Raw genomic sequence first — 24040 nt, 5'->3', positions numbered from 1 at the left:
TCTGCACCCCTCCCCTGCTCGTGCTCTCTCTCTCTTTCAAAATAAATAAACATTAACAAAAAAATTAAAAAAAAAACCAAACAGATCTAAACCTGCCTTCATGGAGGCTTATGAAGAAAGAAGACATGAAGAAAATAATTCAAATAATTAATATAAAACATAATTATCACTTGAGATAAATGTTGTTGAATAAGAAAATACAGTTCTAAAAGTTATACACGACATACGGAACCATGAACTTGTGTAATAGAAAGACCTGAACTGACGGTATAATGTGTTGAAAGATCAGAGTCATGTTTCATTACCAATAGATGGCATACAGGTAAAGAACAGAAGCTAATGAGCAAAAACAATGTTCATAAAGGTTCTAAAAGGTCATAATAGACTAGATAGGTTGTCATAGTAGCAATGGAAGAGAGTAAGTCTCCTCATTTCAACACTTGTGGAAACTTACAATGGGCAAGTGAGTGCAATAGACAAGAAAAAAAATTAGTAAGGAAAAGTTAGAGTGACTAGAATGTGACCAATCACTATCTAACACAAGAAGCAAATAATCAGATGGTCATCTCTTAATTGTTATTAGAAAGACAGCAATTCTAGGCACCATGACATTGGGGCTCTCCTCCCAACTCTGTCACTCACTGGAAAATTGTGTGACTTTAGGCACACAATTTAACCTCCACTGGTTTCGGTTTACCTGAAAATCCTTACCAGTAAAATAACCAATTCACTACTAAATCTAATTACCTCTCGTTGAATAAAGGGGATTGAAAAATTGTAACACTTTATTTTTGAGTGACAATTTCATCATTATTTATTCTTTCCCTCCAGGGTGGAAATCAAGTAGCTTCATTCTGAATCAACTCCAACTGTGTGGAGTTAACAGAGTGTTCCTTCATTTCTAGATGGTACTTCAATTGAAAAAAAAAAAAATCCTGGGGAAACCATCCCCACTGAGTTTGTCAGTGGTATAGAGAAGTGGGTGCAGCTAAATTGGGATTGGATAAGAGCTCTGCCTGAAATGAAGGCATACAACACAGAAGATGGTAAGTATGAGCTGCATTTTTGACAAAATGATACACTGCAGCCTAAAGCTGAGTGGAATTTTCTCATAACAGGCTGCAGGCCAAGCTCTAAATTTTGTGGCTCATACTAACTGTATTGTTTTAAGGGAATATTAGAAATGGTAAGGACCCGCTTTCTAAAACATTAGTGTGTAATTCCTTGGGGCTTCTTCATTCTTAAATTGAATATGGATGTAATAAATATTTCCCCAGGATACCAGAATAAGTAGTATAGAGTCAGAATGCAATTAAGTAGCAGAACGGTGTTTCTCCGTGTCTGTTGCTGTGAATCCATTCCTCTCCCGAGAAAGAGAGAGGAGTTAATGACAGGTGGACCACATGGTTAAGGGAGAAAGGTTTTTCAGGGTATTGTGTGTGTCATGGCCTCATCCCCTATGTCGCAGAATGAGATACATTTCTCTGCTGTGATAAGGTCGTTTGACAACCTTGGAAACTAGAAAAGATAATCAATACTAGGATTCTGGCCAGTGCGGCTCCTATCCCGTTCATATGCCCAAGGCGATGCTGGATAAGCACCTAGATCTAAAACCAAAGAAATAAGGGGCGCCTGGGTGGCGCAGTCGGTTAAGCGTCCGACTTCAGCCAGGTCACGATCTCGCGGTCCGTGAGTTCGAGCCCCGCGTCAGGCTCTGGGCTGATGGCTCGGAGCCTGGAGCCTGTTTCCGATTCTGTGTCTCCCTCTCTCTCTGCCCCTCCCCCATTCATGCTCTGTCTCTCTCTGTCCCAAAAATAAATAAAAAACGTTGAAAAAAAAAAAAATTTAAAACCAAAGAAATAAAAGCTGGGACAACACGTGTTAGAAATAGGAACAGTGTCTTTCATGCTTCCCCAATCAAATTTTGGGTTTTTTAGAGCGTATGGAACACATGTGTTTACTTCTGTTTACTACCGGCACCCTCCTGAAATTACATTTCAGTGGTATTTTCTTTTAAGGAATAAACTCACAAAAACAAAGATGACTGTAGAGGAGACGTGGGTAGACAAAGTGTTAGAAACCAAGAGTAAAGAAGTGGTACAGAAAAGTGGTGACTTAACAGAACAGAAATAGCTGAGAGCTTGGCATGGTGGACACACGATGTGCCATGGATCAGACCCTCCTTTTGGAATGAAAGACATGTTAATCCACCTGCTGGGAGAACTGAGGACAGACAGCCCTCAGCTTTGGGCATAACAGCTGACAGGTCCTGGGGCATTCCACCTTCTCAGGGCATCCTGCATCCAATGACTGACTAACATTGTTATAAAGGCCTGGCCCCCTCACTCAGTTCTGAAGGAGAGTTCCCGCTTAAGCTGGAGGCAAAGGGGGTCTTCACTGGAACTACAGTGGTACTGAATTTCTTCCTCTTCTCCACTCCTACCTCCTTCCCTTCCCCAAGAGATAATCCTAAAGGTATTCCCTAATAAGTTTCCCACATGTTGCCCAAAGAAATTAATTTGTGGCAGTTGGTTTTAGAAGTAACTTTAGGAAGTAGATGGTAAATATGGAACTTAGGCTTAGGATCCTTGTCATCCAGAAGGCAAAGAAGACTCCATCACTGGCAGCTGCAACACACGGTCCCTGGCAAAAAGTAGCAATGAGAGTGTTGAAATTTTCATGGGCAGTGAACCTGGATACTATTCCAGCTTGAGATACTGCGTTAGCAGCTATAATATACCTGGCAAAGGACAAATATGGAGTCAATTGCGACCATAAAACAATGGAATTGGAATTATTGATAAGTGCCAATGATGATTTTGAGGAAAACATGTAACTAATGACTGAGCATGCATCGTAGGCAAAACAAAGAGCGAAATTCAGAATTCTCCTTTTAGCTCCTAAAGACATTGTCCCCTCCTACACCTGACAGCAAAGCAAGGTGAAGGGTAGATATAGCACTTAATATTAGAATAGAAGAACTTCAACAATCTCAAACACTTGCCTATATGCCAAGGTCAGAGTCCTGGCTGAAAAAGGAAGGAGCCCTGACACTTGGAATGGGATTACTTAGTTTGATGCACTTAAAACTGTTGAATTCCAGGATTCCCCTTAATGCGCGGTGCCAGCAGAAACAAGCACTGCTTGTTGTTGAAGCTAAGCACTCCCCTCTTGCTTGAAGGGGATGAAGGTTCTCACGCCTGCAAGAAAGCATGCACTCTCCCACCCCAAGCTTCTGCCTTCTACATCTCCTCTTGATCACGAAGTCAATAAACAGTGCCATGACTCGCCCTCACCAGTCAGCTTTCCTGCTTCTCCTAAGGGAGAAATGGGACTGTACTTGGAAGGAAGTTCAGGATTATCCAATGTGTACATTCAGGAGTCCAGAGAATAAGCCTGAGACTGGATTCTAAATGTGCGAGACCAAGATGCACAAATCATATATTTAGATAAATGAGAGTTTATCACTATGGGGGCATTCTCCCCCATAGGATTTAAACTCCTGCAAGGACCCTGGGAAAAGGTGCATTCAGCTTCCAGGTGGTTCCAAAAAGCATGCAAAGTGACTATCCATGTATGGTGAGAGAAGCAAAATGTGATGGAATTATCCTATGTTCTGGTAATTGTACATCAGAGAATTAATTTTATAGCATGTCACTTAATATCCTGTGATACCTAACATATATTCAGTTCTCAGAAGAGGAAAGCCAGTGGTCAAAAAGAATGGGACAGAATGCTCTATCATACTCGTAAGGACAGAAATGCAAAGTTAAACCACAAGGAAACACCAGTGTGCTCTCAATGAATGGCAACAATTGTACATCTGTGCCAATACCAAACATTGCCAAGGCGCAAAAACAGCACCTAATTCTCATATGATATTGATTTCGAGAGCATATAGACAATATCTAGGAAATGTGATAACGCATTACCACAAGCAAAGCAATTCAAATCTTAAATGTATACACCATAGCAGAAGTTAGACTACTTTTATATTTGAACGTTTTATAGCCTTAAAATGTATTGAGGATGATGGACATGCAGAATATTCATTTATAAGGATTATATTCATCAATATTTAATGTATTAGATACTATGTGATTCCCATTATGGGACATTCTTGAAAGGATGAACTATAGAGATTTAAGAGCAGAACAATGCTTGCCAGAGATTGTGGGGTGAAGAGGGTGACTGTACAGGAATATCACAGAAAGAAAAAAATATTTAACATATTAGAAATTAAAACAGAAAATTTACAAACACGGTTTAATTTTTAAAAATCAAAACAACAAACCAATCACACTAACACATAATACATTTTTCGTAAAATGACTACATTTTTAAAAACAAAACGATTGAAAGGGAGGCATGGTTTTACAGTTTTGCAAATCTTTTTACTGCCTGTTAATAGAAGACAACTGGAGTTCTCCTACCCACTTCCACATCGTATTTGTAGTCATAGCACGTGCCGTGTTACCTCTGGAAAACTCCATTCTGCAGTCATGAGACAATGAGCGTGAAAACTATAATTATTGCTTCATAATTAATAACTGACCTCACAGGCCCCAAACCACACTTTGAGCACTATTGCACTCGAGAAACACCCAACCTGTTTATAAGGAAACCTTCAAACATATTCATCACAAGATTTTTGAATGAAAGAAAACTGGAAATAACACCAGTATCCATTCATTTGGAATGCAGTGTACCTCTAGTGGTATTCATGTAATAAATATCACTTGACCATTAAAATGAACACCTAGAGATCCACGCACCTGCATGGACAAATCTCACAAATAAACTTAATGGAAGAGAAAAAGTGGCAGGATGCACACAGTCTGATAAAATTAATATAAAATGTTGAGACATGCAAAGAAAAATCAGATTTTCTGGGCATACATAGATTTGCCTTAAAAGATAGAGAAAAATACCTATGAGGTGGATAAATGAATTCAAGAGAGTTGCCTGTTCTCTCGGGGTTAGTAGAAAGAAACACAGGTGAAGAGGTATACAAAGGGCATTATGATTCGATTTGTTGAATTTCTCATGTTTGGTTATTCTTTTATGGGTTAACTTAATCTTATTTATTTATACCTTTTGGTTATTCTTTTATGGGTTAACTTCATCTTATTTATTTATACCTTTCTGCATATTTGAAGTAGTTCATACTTCTGCTAATAATGTTATTATTAATTAATAAAAATAACCCATGAAATTATTAACTGGTGATTAGAATAATTGCTCTGGTAATGTTTACAATGCGAGTGGTACAGTGGTACAATATGAAAAGGCACAAACTTCCAGTTATAAAGTATATAAGTCATGGGGATGGAATGTAGATTATGGTGAGCACAGTGAAGAATACACAATTCCATATTTGGAAATTGCTAAGAGAGTAGATGTTAAGAGTCCTGGTCACAAGAAAAATACTGTAACATTGTAACTCATCACAAGAAAAAATTTGTAACTATGTATGGTGATGGATGTTAACTAGACTTCGTGTGGTGATAACTTTGCAATATATACAAATACTGAACCATTACGTTGTATGCCTGAAACTCATATAATATTAGAAGTCAATTGTACCTCAATTTTTAAAAATTGGATTAAAAAGTAAAATAGCTACAAAGAGAAATGGCTACAAAGGAAATGGCTACAAAGGAAAAGGGAATTATGTAGGGATTTTTTAAAGTAATATAGGATTAAAGAAGGCATTTATTTTCTTTCAGGCGGGAGTGACCTGAGCAAGGGAGGGACTTGAAAACATGGGGAAGATAAAGATACAGGTAAGAAGTGGAATAATGGAGGGAGCAAGGTGTGTGTGTACTGATGAAAGGGGATAGAATCCATAGCACAGGAAGAAATGGATCTCAGGAGGAAAGTCAACTTTCACTGGGGATTCTCTTAGGGGGAAAGAAGGATTAGTGTTATTGCAGCTAAGTTTGGTCAGAGATTAAAAGTTATGGAGAGTTCACATTTGATGGATTCTGTTTTTTTCCTTTTTTAATATAGAATGGGGTAATGGACCGTATCAAATGGAGTATGGAGGACAGGTGGATGCATCCTTTGAAAAAAAGTTGACTTAAAATATTCAATTTTGTAAATAATTATACAGAAGGATTTCTGGTAACTTCCTTTCTGGTGTCCTCTTTGTCTTCCCTATTATTGCAACGAGTGAACTGTCCACGCGCCTTCATAAAGCCAGGTCTTCCACACAGTAGGTCCCTTAGCTCCTATCACCTACTCAAGGTTATTCCTCCTGTCGTTATATTCCATACCCTCACATTATCAATTCCCCACATTTACTGTCGCATTCCTGTGTCACCAACAGAATATGTTACCTCTATCTTCGAAGGAAGTCTCTCCGTTTACCTCAAATCCTCTTTTCCTTGTCACTCCTTCCCTGCTATCCCTTAGAGCAAAGCTTATGTGTAGAATCTGAAAAAAGTCAAACCATAGGACCAGAGAATTGGACAGCAGTTTCTAGAGACTTAGGAAGGTAGGAAGAAGATGGGGAGATGTTGGTCAAAGGGTATAAACTTAACAGTTATAAGATGAATAAGTTCTGGAGACCTAGTGTAGGGCATGGGGATTTCAGTTACTAACACTATATTGCACACTTGAAATTTGCTAAGGGAGTAGACCTAGAATGTTCTCACCACACACACACACACACACACACACACACACACACACACACACAAACACACACACAATGATAACTAGTAAGGCGATATATGTGTTACATTAGCTTGATTGTGATCATCATTTCAGTCTATACATCTGTGAAATCACATTTTACACCTTAAAAAAAATCACATTGTGCAAACTGAAAAATAAAAACAAAACTCAAAAGTGTTGTCCTGACTGCTCTCCTGTGCTCTCTCTCTTTTACCCCAGTCAAGCTTTTGTCCCCAACACACAACTGAAACAGTTCTCACCAAGATCACAAAAGATCTCTTAATTTATTTGTAATCTAGACTTTATCCACTCAACCTCTGTGATCTAATGACACAGCTAAACACTACCTCCTTCCTGGGCTTTCACCTCCTTGCATTCAGAAACACTCCCAAATGGTTCTCTGGCCATTCTTTCTGTGTTTCTTGGTTCCTTCTCATCTCTCCAGTGCCAAAACATTTAAATGTTTCAGAGTTTAGTCCTTGGATTAATTTTCTTCTCTATCTAAACTCATTCTTTAAGTAAATCACAACCAGTCCCATTAAGACATGTAAAATTTTGATATTTTCCTCATGGACTTTTACATTATTTTTATTTTTAAAATGTTGAGTTAAAAGATTCTTTATGTTGATTACTAGGGTTTTGGTGCCCTTCCCTTAAATTCTGCACTGGAAATGAATGCCTTATTCACCTCTTGTCCCAGACTTACTAAATTCTACCTATATTCTAACAACTCACATATTTTTATCCTCTCCCTCCTGAATTCCAGGTCCTTCCATTTAAATATCCTTTTGATATCACCACCTGCCTGTCTAATACACGATCTCAAGAATTTAGCATAACCAAAATTGACTCTTCTACCGGACCACCAACAAGTTGCTTCAGTATTCCCCATTTTGGTAATTGTCCATAGTTGACCAGTTCCAGGAGTAGGAGGATTCTACTCATTATAGCTGCATTCAGTCAACAGTGTGATATGGTGTTGTTATTCCTCCACATCCACTCATACCCCTTCATTGAACCAGCTTCCATCAGAAAGTACAGTTATTACAGGTCTCTTTATCTCTTTCAATGAAGGGCCTTTAATGCCAGCAACACCCGCTCTCTTTTCATATGCTCATGATTACATTGTTACACCTCCCCTTATCTCCCAATGAGATGTAGATCTCAACATTTGAGGAACTTACAAGGCAAGTAACTCTTCCCCAAATTCTAGGATTTCCAGGTCTCTCTTTTGGTATATATATTGCCATGATACTCTCATGTGCTCTTTCCTAAAAATCAAAGTGCATTTCATTTTCTGCCATTTTTGATAAAAGTAATTATGCCATTATCCATGACCTAACACATATAAATACATGATTATTTTTAAATTAAAGACCAAATTCAATGATAAACATACTATTTTTAAAAGGTTAAAAACCGTTCTGATTATAAAAGATGAATTGATTTATGTAATTTTCTTTTATTTAAATTTTAATATCAGCAATAGTGTTATGGTCATGAATACCTCCCTTCCTCAGGCCAACCATGGGAGTATTTCACACTCATTCATACATAAAATGAGCTTGTTTAAAAGGGAATGAAACTGATCCATGTTACCAGACTCCATCCCTGCATGCTAAATCTCTGGCATGTTACTTTTCTTGCACTGCTATCATTTTACTTGTAAGGCAGAGGTTAGAGAACACGTGATGATTGACTGAGCTTCCCCAGAACAGACTGACCATGTGATTACTTCCCCTGTATAATATGAGTGTCATGGGGAAAGTAAGATACATTAATAGTTCTTTCATCTGAAGATATATTTCTTAGACCCAAAATGTTATATGCGGGTCAGCAGGAATGGTTTTTATTTTGACAATAAGAGCAGTATTTTATTGAAACAATTTTATTTAGTAATTGTCTGAAGATTTTTTTTCTTCCTTGAAGTGTTATTTGTACTTAGGGCATCTACCATACAAAACAAACATTTATCTTCTCTTTGGCTATTTATTCACTCACTCGATGTTCTCAACGTCTTGTGCCCCCATCCCTCAAACTTCACCAATGGTTTCCATTTTACACTATTTTTCTCTCTCCCCTTCTTTCCCATCTATGCCCACTGCTCACTTTTCTCCTCCAATCTGAGCAGATGTCACAAGAGCCAAGATGATTGTTTAACAACAACAACAAAAAAACAAAAATAACAAAAACCCTCTTGTTTCAAGAGTCACAAGCAAAAGACATATGTTTACTTAATATCAGTAAATGATAGCAATAGCAGAAGATAACCGGATAGAGCATCACCATCAAATAGACAGAAGAGCTACACCAACTCAAAGGTCCTACCAAAGCACCCAGTTATCAATTTCATCATCTGGCAACATTACAAATTCCCTTTGTGAAACTACTAACTTCTTGACCTGGGTCAGAGACCAATAAAATGATAAACTCCTTCTAGTATCTCTTTATCATTTATGAAAATGTATGGCTGTGAATAAACAAGCAAGCTTAGACTTTTGCAGGCTTGACGCCGTTTTTCCAAATGAAGTTGTAACAAAGATATCCAGAATTTTAAATAAAAACACAATTGTCAGAATTCTGGCAGCATCTAAATGAATGCCCCACAGGCTTCCTGATGAGGTTATAATCTATTGATTGATGACTGTTGAAGCTTTGACTATTGATAATACTATAATGTATTGACATTACCATTTCTGACAGAAATAACTCGAATCTGGTGTTCATACATTTCACTGGAGAGATAAACTTCTTACATAGATTTTTTTATCTCAGTCTCTTGATGGTTCTTTAGACCCTGCATTACCAGTTGAAAGCTCTAAATATTATTCTCTCAGCTGCTAGAACAATTCATTCAAGAATTCAAAGACTTTAACAAATATGTCAGGTACTCTGCAAGGAACTAAAAATAGGACAATACAAGAATAAACATCAATTTTTATGCAGGGCTTCACAAAACAGAGGAAGATACCAACATTAAAGCCAGAAGAAAGGCTTGCAACTTCAGGGCAGAACTCAACTGAGCACCAAGCAACACTAATGACAGGATATCCAGATATCCATGTCAAAATATGTTTATTTTGTTTTTAAATTTATGGAATTAAGAAAAAATTTTACAACCATCCAGCTAGTAACAAATAACTTATTGACAAAGAAAAATTAAAAACTGAATTGGCCATCTGATGAGTCTTCCACTATAACAAATAGTAGAACACATTTCAAGTGGGCAATATTTATTGTAAAAATTCAACTTTTAATCTAGCTTTTATTCATGCCTAAGGACATTCTTAGACATGGCCAATGATGCAAAACTTTCCCATGTTTTCTCGTAAATAAAAACCTGTCAATGAAATATTCCACAGAAAACAGAAATTAATAAAAATTATGATCTAAACAAAAATGAAATTATGAAATTTAAAAACAGTGGTCTATGAAATCAGTAAAAGTGAACTAAAGTCTGATAAGTATATTTTAAAATGGTATAAAGCTCAATTCAAATATTAATGTACATCATGAAGGACTTCTATAAAAATTAATGAAAAATAAATTAACTATACAAAAATAAATTAATACTAACATTGACCTGTGTCACAGCTATCTCACAGGGTTATTTGTGAGGATTAAATTTTTTAGTACTTGCGAAGTGCTTAGAGCTATGAATGGCACATACTCAACAATAAGGTAAGCCATGGGGCGCCTGGGTGGCTCAGTCGGTTGAGCGGCCGACTTCGGCTCAGGTCATGATCTCACGGTCAGTGAGTTCAAGCCCCGCGTCGGGCTCTGTGCTGACAGCTCAGAGCCTGGAGCCTGTTTCAGATTCTGTGTCTCCCTCTCTCTGACCCTCCCCCGTTCATGCTCTGTCTCTGTCTGTCTCAAAAATAAATAAACATTAAAAAAAAAAATTAAAAAAAAAAACACAATAAGGTAAGCCATGCTGATTAAATAATGATGATGAGATGATATTATCATTCTTTAATAGCCCAAATCATCTCAATAAATCCAGAATATGAAATGAAAGTATAGGGGAGCAAAATTTGCCCCCTCAAAATGTCTTTGGCATGAATTTGTTTAAGCCAATCATTTCTCAGAAGCAGAAGGCTTGGGAAGAACACTTGACCTTCCTCCAACCTATCTAAAAGAATTTAGATAGTGGAACCGCTCCAGGAAGAGAGCTATCACATAGGTAACTACTGGTATAATATGAACTAGGTATGGTAAACAGGGAGCAACCTAGCAAAATCTGTTAAAATTTCTCTCTACCTCCCATTGTTGTCAAGTGGTCTTGCAAAAACTGTTTACCAAACATGTAGTCTTTATCATCTTCCTGTGAATTGTCTTCCTCCCCTTTGCAGTCTCAGACCCTTAACCCTTAACCCCTTCTCCTTAGCTCTAGATGGCATGTAAGCCTCAAATGCCTGACTGCCCGGAGGCCTCAGAATTTTACAGAACTGCCGTATGTACGTAATTAAATTTGATTTTCTCCTGTTAATCTCTCTCATGTCAATTTAATTCTTGGACCAGCCAAAGAATCTTGAAGGGTAGAGGGAAGGAAAGGTTTTGTCCTCAGCAAAGGGAAGGTAGGGTATTTTACAATCTTTTAGAAGAGATAAGTACTGTTCAATCTCCTTTGGAGATTGGATTAACATTTTTCCTATCCCTAGACAACTCTTTTTCTGGATCTCCAATGTACTCATTCTAGGTGTTTATATTTAATACAGTAATCAACACATCCTTCACTAGGTCACTATCACTCTATTTTCCCCTTTTCTTCCCTTCACGGTGAAAATTCTTAAAAAAGCCATTTTGGAAGGATGTTAGGAAGGACCAATAAATATCATACATTTTACCCCAGAATCCAGAAAAAAAATAAATAATAAGACTGAGCACACTGAGAAGTATCACTTGCATCTTTCACTGCTACTTATTGTCTCTATACTCTACTGGCTTGCTATTCTTAATAAACATTCCCTTTGTATATATTCATTTTATTAATCCATCATAATATTTAAAATAAATAAATGATAAGTGTCCTGCTATTTTGGAAATGCATTTAGTGGCTTGCATAATTATGCTCTTTTCATAATTACCCTCACAGATTTTCTGAAAGGCGTAGAGAATAATTTTATCTACTGAAAATGTTCTTTTCCTCTCCAGTTGAAACTAAATACATGCATATAGCAGAGTTACGTTTACTCCCTGCAAAGTTGCTAATGAACATTTCTGGACTCAAAAAATAACACAATCTCCAACCAAGCATATATTTAAACATTACAGAATCTTAAAAGAAAAAAATAACAATATATAGCATATACAAACCAAAACTTTTTATACACTTAAAAGAGACGTTTTAATATTTGACAACTTGCACAAAGTCTTAGAAATAAAAAGTTTTGTTTGTTTGTTTGTTTGTTTAAGTATTAGTTAAGAAGGCCATAGACATAGGAACTTCCAACTTTGGCTCTGCTTATTACCAATCATCCTGATAGATTTACTGAGAAATTTATATTCAATTAACATAAATAGAAATCAAAGCACAGATATATAATTAGCCGAGATAATATCTAGAACTACAGTTTTGGTGTGCATTTTGAACCAGCAGCTTAATTGGGGACTTTCTTCCCACTAAAACCCACATATAATCCTTGGAAATTATTAACAGCCTCTGGCTGGCCGTACAGAATTTTAAAAGTCAAGAGAGAAGGAAAGAGAAAGGATTCATTGGCCAATCTACCTAAAAGCCAGGCCACTTCAGCTGACTTGCTAACTAGGTGTGATAAACAAAGAACTACACTGATCCTTCTACACTGATCTCTCAATGTATGAAACACTAGAATATGTCACATGAGCAATATTGTGAAGTTCTGTGTCAAAGACTAGAATTTTTCATGAATGAGAGGACAGAAGGAAAAACAATGAAGTATGTGGCCCTAATGGCAAACAGAGACACTAATCCCCATAGAAAAACTGCATAATACAAAATTGTCCAGGAAAACAACTTGTCCTTTTTTCCATTCTCTGAGCCCTTAGGCTCAGGTTGTTATCATAGCAAAGATTTCTCAGTTTATGCTGTTATCCAAGGCTTTATCAATGAAATTAAGCCTGTAATAATAATATCACCTGCTTCTCTTAAAATTTTCTTCCCAATGTAAATACATATAATCAAGAAGTTCATGGTTTGTGTTCAGAGATTTCTTTCATCCCTTGCTTCTTCCTTCCACTTAAAGTCAACAAACATCTTTGTCTCCTCAATGAACCAGCTAACGGTGATTTGGATCTAAGATTCAAGAACGAATAGTGAATATGGAAAGAAAGTGTGGCCAAGGTGGTCTTTGAGGTAAGGATACATGGGAAATAACTCAATAAGTAGAAGGTCAGTAAGTTTTGTTTCCAAGGGAACTCCTGATGGGAAGGGCTTATTGAAAAGTAGAGCAAAGACAGAAACAAGAGGAAAATAAGGGTAGATTTATTCCAAAGGCTGTTTTTTTTCCTCTCTAATTATTTTCAAATTTTTGGTGAAGGCAGCTATCTGGAACAGCTGGTTTACCACCCCTGAATTTTGTTTCAACAAAACCTCAGGGGCATGGAGATGAATGTTCCAAGTAGTCATTTTATAGTGTTCCAAAATTACATGAGCTGCCAAAGAAAATTAGGTGAAATAAAAAAATAAAATTAAAAGTATATTTTAGAAAGCTGAAGAGCAACAAAGAAATCTACATGGCATACGGAAAAGCAGAAACCATAAACAAAAGTTTCATACAAACCACAAACTAAAGGAATTCAGAGAATCAATTGACGTTATGTGAGGCAAAGAGGATGTTAACCCCAAATCAAAGAACTGTCCTCCCAAATAGATGTTCCCATTTGAAACTAAAGCAAAAAATCTGTTTCAACTACATTCTTTGATATAAATGACACCATAAGATATCTAGACACCAAATACAATAAAAGGTGTATAATATAAAGCATACAGCATACTCAAAGTAGCATTTCAATCAATTCTAACAAGTAAAATAAAGAATTTAGAAAAACAAAATTTACTAGGTAATACTAGGTACTAGGTAGTATTTTGAAAAATATGTTTTGGGGTGCCAGTGGCTCAGTCAGTTGAACGTCTGACTCTTGATTACAGCTCAGGTCATGATCTCACAGTTCATTGGATCAAGCCCCACATCAGCACTAAATAAATAAATAAATAAATAAATAAATAAATAAACAAACAAAATTAAAACATATACACATTAAAAATTAAAATATATATACATATATATGATATATAGATACAGTATATATATCTTGAAATCTAGACCTGGTTTTAAAGCTAACCTAACAGAAGCATTGAGTCATATTTAGAACTTGCTTAAATCATGAATGATTAAGCATAGACCACATTTAGCTCTGTTGTGCTAGTCTATAATAAAACTCTAGACAATTAATATCTTATCCAGTTTAATGTAATGTCTACACGAGAGAATCTTGGTAGAAAGCATATTAGTTAAATGTGCTTATCTATCTAAAATAATTGGATGATGCAGTTTACAAGTTTAAAGATTTAAAAGCTAATTTTCAGCCAGTGAGTTAGACTTACACTAAATTTTTCCAAGTCATGGAATAAATAAAACCAAATGAGATTTCTATGAAACTTACTATTACTCATTTTAAGGCCCCCTTTCATTTACACCAAAATTAAACATTGTTCCAAATGGTTTTTTAAATTGATATCTGAATATTACTATATTTATCTAGTAGCAATCTTAAAAATGATCACAATATCTTATCCACACAGTGTTGCTATGCTCTATGTATTGTTCTCCTAAATTTAATCCAAACAGCTACCCCAGAAAGCAGGTATTACTGCTATTCCCCTTTCCAAGACAAAGAAGCTGAGGTTCTGAGAAGTGAAGTGATTTGCCTAAAAAACACACAGCTGGGATTCAAATACAGGCCAAAGCTCCACAGAGACTGATGCCTTAATCATTTCATTATATGAACGGCCTCCCCAGTGATATTGAATGAAGAATAAAGATTAAGTGAATTGTAGGGGACCATCCATCCTTTCCAGAGATACTGAATTTTTCTCTTCATACTTAGCTTGGGACCAGATCTGAAATACTTAATAATCATCATTATTTTGCACATTCTTTGTACCCAAATGACTACTTCTAAATTGTCTCGCAATCCTGAGCCTATGCACTCTACACAAATTCCTCTCTGTTTCTGTTTCTCCCTCCCTCTCTCTTTTTTAAACACCACTGATAGACTAGGGTGTATCTAGTGAAGAACATCTTATGATATATGTAGCATATGCACTAATTGATTATTGATAATTGATTATGATTTGGTTATGTACAAAGGACCTCAAACAGAACGGCCAAGGGAGGACATTTAATAGAATTAAATGTCAGCGACTCCTGAATTATTGTTTCTGCCCATTGGGAATCTGCTTTTAGTTGAGACTCCAATAAAAAAGGCACTCTTCCCACCAAAACTTCTCATCAAAAGTGATTCCTGTATTATGATAACATAAAGAACACATCCTTAGAAAAGAACATTATCCTTAGAAAAAAAGAATATTGGTTCAAGACAAAGCAGAAAGAGAGAGAAAGAAATCAAGAGAACTCTAAAGGTAAGTAAGAAAAAAACAAGAACGGTATCAAACAAGCAAAATCTTTTTTCTCTGGGGTATTTAGATACGTGTAGTGCAGCCAACACATTACCAAACACTATATACCAGAGAGTCACAGAAGAGAACACACAAATGGACTCTAAGAATATAAAAAGTTGTTCAATCTCAGAGGTAATCAGAGGAAAGACTGATGAAAACACAGATCACTGCTAGGTCAAAAATACCAACTGGATGTTTAGCCTCCCCCTCTTCTCTTGCCCAGTTAGCTCTCTTTCCTCAAGGGATAAATGTCCTTTGATTCATCTGCATCTTTCTTTTTGAGCTCTTGCTCCCCTTCAAAAGTCTAGAAATCTCTGAGTATTAATCACGTTTATGAATGAAGTCCCTGGTTGCTGTACAGAGTTGGGTTGGACCAGTTTTGTTTCTGTTATATAAGCCTGTGTCCTGTTTTCCCAATGGCCCAACTGCACTGAAGGACACAGAAGGTGAACTCTGTGTATATGGAAAAGGGACAGCTTAGCTGCAAATGGCAGGGACAGGCCTTGAATTGCGTTTTTCGGGAAAACTGCAAGAAGTCACACGCAGATATCTCACTGGGGAATGCTCTTGGGAGATACAGCTGGAAGGAAGTGAACATGGCCTCAATGAGCAGAAACAGAAGCTGATTGACAATGCTGTGGCCGATCCTACCAGGAGCTATTGAACTGGGATGGCCCTTCAAAGTTGTCCCAAATTGAGGCACACACTCCTGGTACAGCAAGTTTTCTTTAAGTATGGCAAAAAGACTATGCCTTTTAAATTTTGCCTTGGATCATCAGTGAACCATCATTGTTCTAAATACATGAATCAAACACACTCAGCAACTGCTTCCCAATTCATAGTCCTTATATAGTTAATCCTTTCCCTCATACTTCTCAAGTACTGGAGACACTGAGCATCAGCCAGTGAATGCCCTCCAATTACACATTCCATGTTACCACTGGTGAATATTTTAACAACATGCCAGAGCTACCCATAATCCTATTTTCCACCAATAATTGCCAGACAGCTGATAAAAGACCCAACACTAAAATTCTATGTAATGTCTGTTTCCTATACCAATCCTGAGACCAAATAGCTTGGCATAGTTTCCATGGTGATAGACCCAGAGGTATGAAGTGTTCAGGAGTGGTCTTAAAATAGAGACTATAAAAAGTGAAGAAGGAAGGATGGGACCCGGAAAGAGCTGGCCCTCAGTGGGGTTGTAAATGAAACCTTAGTTGATCCTATGGGAAGCTCCGGAGCTCTGTTTGACCCTCCAAAGTAGTCCCAAGTTGAAGCAAGATGGCTCAAACATTTTACTTCTGTACCAACCACTTATTATCCTTCTGGATCCTCTGCCAGGGGTTAAAACTTCGGGTGGTGCATTTCTCTGTTTCTGAGAGCCGTTCCCTGAGAAGAATAGAGTGGTGACTTTTAAGAAACCAATATTCTCAGTGGCTCAGGGATGGGTGCATTGGCCCCAAGGAGGGAACCTAGGGGGAAATACAATAAACCACAGATACACAAGTGGAAATTTGAGGAGTTTTGACATGAATACCTCATGGAAAGGATTGCCACAATCAAGATAATTAACACATCAATCAACCTCAATAGTTTTCACACGCCCTTTTGCAATTTCATCTCCTGCCCCTACCCCAGCCCCAGGCAATCACTGACAGGATTTCTGACACCATGGATTAGTTTTTACTTCCTATAATTTTATATAAATGGAATCGTACAGTTTGTACTCTTTTTGTCTTGCTTCTTTAACTCAACATAAGGATTGTGAGTTGCATCTATTCTGTTGCATTTATCCATGATCCATTCCTTTTTTTGCTGAGTGGTATTACACGGCATGGATATATCACAGCTTTTTTATTCATTCTCTCACTGATGGACATTGGGTTGTTTCCAGTTCTTGGCTATTACAAATAAAACTACTGTGGACATGCATATCCACATTTTCGTATAAAGGCAGGCTTTCTTTCCCCTTAAGTAAATACATAGAGGTGGAATGCCTAGGGGGCAAATGCTAAGTGAAAATTTAACTTTTTATGAAGCTGCCAAACTATTTTCCAAGTGGTTGTATCATCTCACGTTATGCCCAGCAGTGTATGAGAACCACTTGGTAAACATCTTCACCAAGACTTGGTGTTGGTAAACCTCTTCATTGTAGCCATTCATTCTACTGAGAGTATAGTCGTATATTGTTGTGGTTTTAATTTGTATTTCCCTAATTATTAATGATGTTGAGCATTTTCTAGGTGTTTATTTGCCATTAAGAAATAGATATACCTGAAAAAATGTTCAACATCATCTGTGTGTACACAGACACACACACAGACACGCACACACACTAGTCAAATAGTCCAAATCTTTTGCCCATTTTCATTGGATTTTTTGTCTTATTGAATTATCATAGTTCACTACATATTATAGATAAAATTCCTTTGTTGGCTAAATATTTTGGAAATATTTTCCCCCACGTGATAGCTTTGCCTTTCCATTTGCAAAGATCCCTTAAAGAATAAAAGTATTTAATTTTGATGAAGTCCAATATATAGTCTTTTCCATCAATTTACATCATATTTAAGAAATCTTTGTCAAACCTAGAATCGCTATATCCTTCTGGGTTTGTCTACAGATTTTATAGTTTTTAGCTATTATTTTTAGGGCAACAACTCATTTTGGGTTAGTTTTTATATAAAGTCTGAGGTCAGGGTTGAGGTTAACATTTTAACATATGGCTGTAAAATTGTTTCAACACCATTTGTTGAAAAAAATTTCCTTTCCCCCCATTGAATTGCTTTGGCATCTTTCCTGTGTCTTTGCATGCTTGGTAATTTTTATTGGATGCCATATATTTTGAATTTTAACTCCTGAATGATGGATGTTTTTGTATTACTACAAATATTTTTCAGCTGGGTTCTAAAATGCAGTTAAATGACTTGGAATGTGTCTGATCCCTTCATGTCTTATTTATAATGTTCGATGGGACCAGGGAAGCCTTTAGTAGAGGGCTAATTTTTCCCCGTTCTTGAGGCAAGAACTTTCTGTGTGTTCCACCCAGAACCCTATGAAGTATGTTTTCCCTCTTGGGTAGGAAAACAAATTCGTGCTGGCTCTGTATGAGACCAAGAATCAATGCTTTTGCTTCTTTTCAGTATTTCTTTCTCTTGCCTCCACACACGTGCTAATCAGTACTCAGCAAAGAAGTACTCAGCCCTGGGCAGATCTATAGATTCTTGCTCTCTCAGTGGGCTCCACCTTGGTTTGCCTTCCTGCTCTGTAGTCAGTAAACTGGGTGGTCAGTCGAGATAATCATAGGCTTCACCTCATTTATGTCTCCTCCCTCAGTAATCCTATACTACTTGATGTCCAGTTTCTGAAAAACTTGTCAAAAAATTTTTTTTTCAGATGGGAAGGTAACTCTGGCTCCTGTCACTCCATTTTGGTCAGAATAAGAAACGTACTACAGGCTTTCAACACATTTTAAAGGAAACCTTGCCACTACAAGTCAGGTGGTTCATTTTCTTTAGTGTGGTAATTCTCAAAATATAACGGGAAGCAGAAAAATCACTTGAGAAACTTGTTTAAAATACATATTCTAATGTGTTGCCCCAGAATCTCAATGGAGTAGTTCTTGAATGGAATACACTCTCTGGATTTTTAGTAAGTTGCTACAAGTCTGATACTGATATTGAATTTTTTTTTTAACGTTTATTTATTTTTGAGACAGAGAGAGACAGAGCATGAACGGGGGAGGGGCAGAGAGAGAGGGAGGCACAGAATCGGAAGCAGCTCCAGGCTCCAAGCGGTCAGCACAGAGCCCGACGCGGGGCTCGAACCCACGGACCGCGAGATCGTGACCTGAGCCGAAGTCGGCCGCTCAACCGACTGAGCCACCCAGGCGCCCCACTGATATTGAATTTTTAATAGCTCTGATACAAGGGGTTAGCAGGTCACAATTTGAGAAATTTGCTTCTGTGATTATTCTTCCAGGGTAACTTGGGCAACGATAACTCAGCTGCATGCCTGAGGTAGGAAGAGCAGAGACTTTGCCACTATTTGTGTTGTTGACCCTTTGGTTATCACTATTATAGCACCCTTTCCCCCTCCAACCCTTAATGCCTTCTTATCCAGAATTTGGAGTCTCTCCATAGCTGAGCAGGGCGAAAAGGGCTTTCATGTGCAATCTAGCCATATTCTGTGTTTGCTCCATATTGCTGTCTCAGCTTTAGATTGTCACAATCCCGTCTTCTCTCTATCTTTCAGAAATTTTTCAAAATCTTTGGGTTGTTAATGACCTTTGTCTCATTCTCAGATTGCTAGGAATCCATCTCTTTATAAATATTTCATTGTCATTTTAATTTAATATGTCAGGGAATAGAGTAAGGATAGATTCAATTTGCAATCTTCAAATGGAAGACATGATTTTTAAATGGCATTGGAAGTAATCTCTTAAATGGAGTGGTCTCTTATTCTTTGAGGAAGGGAATTTCTATACGTTTCCACCAAGGTAAATCTTGTATAGTCTTAATAATAATATTTGCATTTTCTCCAGTGATGAAATCAGTTTCTAATATTTTTTTATTTATCACTTAATTTCATCCTTTGGTCATGTCTTTTACAAGGATCAGAATTATTGGCAAATTTTACTAAGGTCGGTTAAATGACTTACTGAAAGTCACACAGGCAAAATAAAATTCCAGGCTTTCTGAATTTTAAGATCATTAAGTCTTACTCGTATGCTCTGTTTGTTTTTTGTTGTTCATGTTGTTAAAATCATCTTAATTATAAAAGTATGTATTGCTGCTAAAGTCCATATTGCTGCAAAACTTTGAGGATGAGTAAAACTAAATAAGTTTATTGGGAATTTTGATTTATCCTATTGATATTAATATCTTAACGTGTTGTCCTATAGTGACTACTAGTTGCTAGGCACTGGTGTAAGTGACTCTTGTAAATCAGCTCTTCATCTTCACAAGAACACCGTGAAGCATGCAGCATTATTCCTGAAATTTTACTAACGGAGAAACTGAGGTACAGAACAGTTCAGGTTACATGGTTAGAAATTGTAAAAGCTCACACCCAAAATCTAGAAATTTTGCTCAAAACGCTGTGCTTTTAGCTACTATACTCCACTGCCTCTTATACTGAAGAATTCTCTGTATTTAATCTAAGAAATCCTTTATTAGTTGATCAGTTCAATATTATAAACACTGTCAGAGGACATTTTAAGCAGTCTGCTGCACAAAAACACAATTTCACAGAACCTCTGATCGTTCTCTTTAGTGACATTAACCAACTCTGATTTTTGCAGCCACCATCGATTTCAATCATCATCTTCTCACTGGGGAGTGAAGTATTAGGTTTGCATATTAATCTCTATTGCAAGAGACCTTCTATTAGAATCTTAAATTGACTTAGCAATAGAAACAAAATATAAAAGTCTACCTAGGAAATCACTATTTCAATATTTTTGTGGTTTAAAAGTGGTCTTGTGTGTATTTAAGTATGATTGTTTACCTTATCCTTTGATTTTTATTCCACCTCCCCTTTTTAATCAGCTTTGACTTTCTAACTGCTATGTCTCCAATGCAGTAGTTAACAGGTGACATTATGAGGACCAACTTTAAAGAATCATTTAATTATTTTTTTTTTTGCTTTCTGAAGAAACAGTTTTATTGAGATATAATTTATAGACCATACCGTTCACCCACGTAAGTTGGAAAACTGGCAGCTTTTACTAATGCACAACTTTGTGCCTCCATCATGGCAATCAATTTTAGGACACTTTCATTACCCCATAAAGGGGAATGCACTCCTTAGCCATTTTCTCCTTCAGTCTCCCTCATTACCCTTCTGAGCCTTAGGCAACCACCGATCTACTCCATTTTTATAGATTTCCCCATTCTGGACATTTCATGTAAATGGGATAATACAACATGAAGTCCCCTGTGACTGGTTTCTCTCACTTAGCATTTTATTTTTGAAGCTCATTTAGGTCATCATGTACAAGCACTTCATTATTATTTTTGCTGAATAATATTCTCTCATAAAAAACACACCACATCTGATTTATCCACAAATCATATGATAGACATTTGCGTTGTTTCCACCTTTTCTCTTTCTTTGTTTTTTTTTTTTTTGTTTTTGTTTTTGACCGAGCTACCTAGGTGCCCCTCTTGTGTCATTCTTAATGTTCTCCTTTACAAGTTTTGTTTTTTTTTTTTTTTGCTGCAGATTCTCATCATGTAAGTAATAACTATAAACAGAATTGGATGGATGCCCTTTCACCATTCTCCCCAGAATCAAAATTCCCTGTGTCTCCCTCCCTCCTTCCAACCCCAGGCCCCTCTCCCCCACTCTCCTTTTTTTTATTATTATTTAAATTCAAGTTAGTTAACATATGCATGACTGCATATTTTCAAATTTCCAAGTATACCCATCTCATTATTTTGGTCCCTAACAACAAAATACAGAAGCATCTGTTTGTTCTTTAATGTTACTATTTGACAATAGGAAGAAGTAATTTTTCCAGGAATTAATGGAAAACTAAACTTACTCTAGCTTTTGTAAGAAAACACTGCTCTTCAGAAATATAATAATTGGTTATTTTTAAAACTAAAAATAATACTATTGTAAACTGTCAGAAATTCAAAATAGCAATTAAAAAATTGTTTACGTTTATTTATTTATGTTGGGAGAGAGAGAGAGAGCACCAGTAGGGGGAGGGGCAGAAAGAAAGAGAGACAATTCCAAACAGGCTCCCCACCATCAACACAGAGCCCAATGGGGGGCTCGAACTCAAACTGGAAGATCATGACCCAAGCTATGATCAAGAGTTGGAAACTTACCCGACTGAGCCGCCCAGGCGCCCCTCAAGATACCAATTTAATTATAAGCTCAAAGTTTTTGTTTGTTTATTTAGGATCATTATTAACCAGCCATTTTTACATTTGAGATCATCTTTTAGACGGCATTTAAGGAAAGAGGACTGCACTCTGAGTCAGGAAACATGAATGTGTTCTTAGCTAATTATCATCAGTGAAATGAAAAAGAAAATTGCATTAGAATACCTCTCATCTCTATCCCTAAAAAGTTATAAAAATATAATTTATATACTATAGTACTATGTAATAATATTGCCTACTATATAATCAGCCAGCTAACTGGAAAATAAGGAATAAAATATAGATGTAGAAGAAAGATAACTGATTAAGATTCCTAGATCCAGTTCCATCCAGCTCTCATGATATTACCTTTAAAAGTCATATAAGGTGTCTGGGCCTCAGTTTTGTCATCTGTAAAATGGCCAAAAAGATTGGCCCATATCCCTTTCAGCTCTCAAAATCATTCATTTTGAGACACTGGGTTACTTCTCTCAGATTGAATCTCTACTGATTTGGACAAGGTTAAATATTTGAGTACTTTTGAACTCAGAAATGATTTAGAAAGCAGAACTGTTCATACAATTATACACCTCTTGAAACTTCTTTTCTGGTAGATCACATTGTGAGCCAGAATTGGCATCCACCAGATGGCACTATGCCATCGTCATGGGACAGGCCAGCCCTTAAGTGCAGGTACTCATCACCTCTCAATCAACAATCTTAATCATTTGCAGTAATTAACAGTGCCACACTTTTTTTTCTTTGTAATTATAAGATGATCTCCATACTTTATAATTTGAATAATTATGTTCCACTTCATTCTTCTTTCTGTGTCAGGTGGATAAAAGCTGAAGAGGGAGTTTGCTAGTTCTAACTCTTGAGCAAATGACAGAGACAGAGGTGATGAAGTTATCCATTCTCTGATAGAATGACGAGTCATTCTCAAGAAGACTGCTGAATCCAATGGCGAGGCTGTGAACTCTATGAAGGCAAGAACCATGCCTGTTCATGTTTGTATCCCCAAGACCTCCCTTATTAGGAGATACCTAATAAATCTGTTGAATGGATTAGGAACAAAATATAGGATCAGTGAACACAAGAGGTGGAAGAATGTAGAGATAGTAATCTGTAGAAATTCTGTAGTATTCGTTGCTTCAATTTTTCCAAGAAAAGTTTGCAGCAATGTGATCATCTGAGAATGAAGATGAGGGAGGAGGTGTTAGAGAAGTACAGAGGGCAGAGAAGTTGTAAAATGTTCCTAGGAGATGTGAGAATGAATGAACTGTTCTGCAGTAACATGGTTTGATTGCTGACCAGTTTTGAGAATACTCTGAATCTTGGGGCACTTGGGTGGCTCACTCGGTTAAGCGTCTGACACAAGTCATGATCTCCCAGTTTGGTTCCTGGGTTTGAGCCCCACATTGGGCTCCACACTGACAGTGCAGAGCTGTTTGGGGTTCTCTCCCCTCCACCATCCCCACCAATCCTCTGCATTCTCTGTCTCTCAAAATAAATAAATAAACTTTTAAAAACAAATAAATAGGGGCACCTGGGTGACTCAGTCGGTTAAGCATCCAACTTCAGCTCAGGCCGTGATCTCACGATTCATGGGTTCAAGCCCCACATTAGGCTCTGTGCTGACAGGCCAGAACTTGGAGCCTGCTTTGGATTCTGTGTCTCCCTCTCTCTCTGCCTCTCCCCCATTTGCATTCTGTCTGTCTCTCTCTCTCTCAAAAATGTACATTAAAAACAAACTTAAAATAAATAAAATAAATAAACAAACAAACAATAAGGTGAATTTATCTCCAATTGTATGCAT

General features: G+C 37.0%; 1 long non-coding RNA gene across 3 annotated transcripts; it reads left to right on the top strand.

The window, feature by feature from the left end:
• Positions 1–418: 418 nt before the first annotated feature.
• On the top strand, positions 419–23238 carry LOC132666508 (uncharacterized). 3 transcript variants are annotated; one of them, XR_013555427.1, is made up of 5 exons: positions 419–463; positions 832–1046; positions 5730–5786; positions 11069–11138; positions 12906–13004. It is a non-coding gene; the product is annotated as an uncharacterized LOC132666508 (long non-coding RNA). The 3 variants fall into 3 exon arrangements; XR_013555428.1 differs by lacking the exons at positions 11069–11138; positions 12906–13004 and adding an exon at positions 23059–23238; XR_009604697.2 differs by lacking the exons at positions 11069–11138; positions 12906–13004 and adding an exon at positions 6013–6076.
• The last annotated feature ends 802 nt before the right edge of the window (positions 23239–24040 follow it).

This window comes from Panthera onca, chromosome B2 (assembly GCF_046562875.1).
Source record: "Panthera onca isolate mPanOnc1 chromosome B2, mPanOnc1 haplotype 2, whole genome shotgun sequence".
Classification (NCBI taxonomy): Eukaryota; Metazoa; Chordata; class Mammalia; order Carnivora; family Felidae; genus Panthera; species Panthera onca.
Note: the sequence above shows the minus strand (reverse complement) of the source record. Positions and strands in the feature narration are given on the sequence as shown.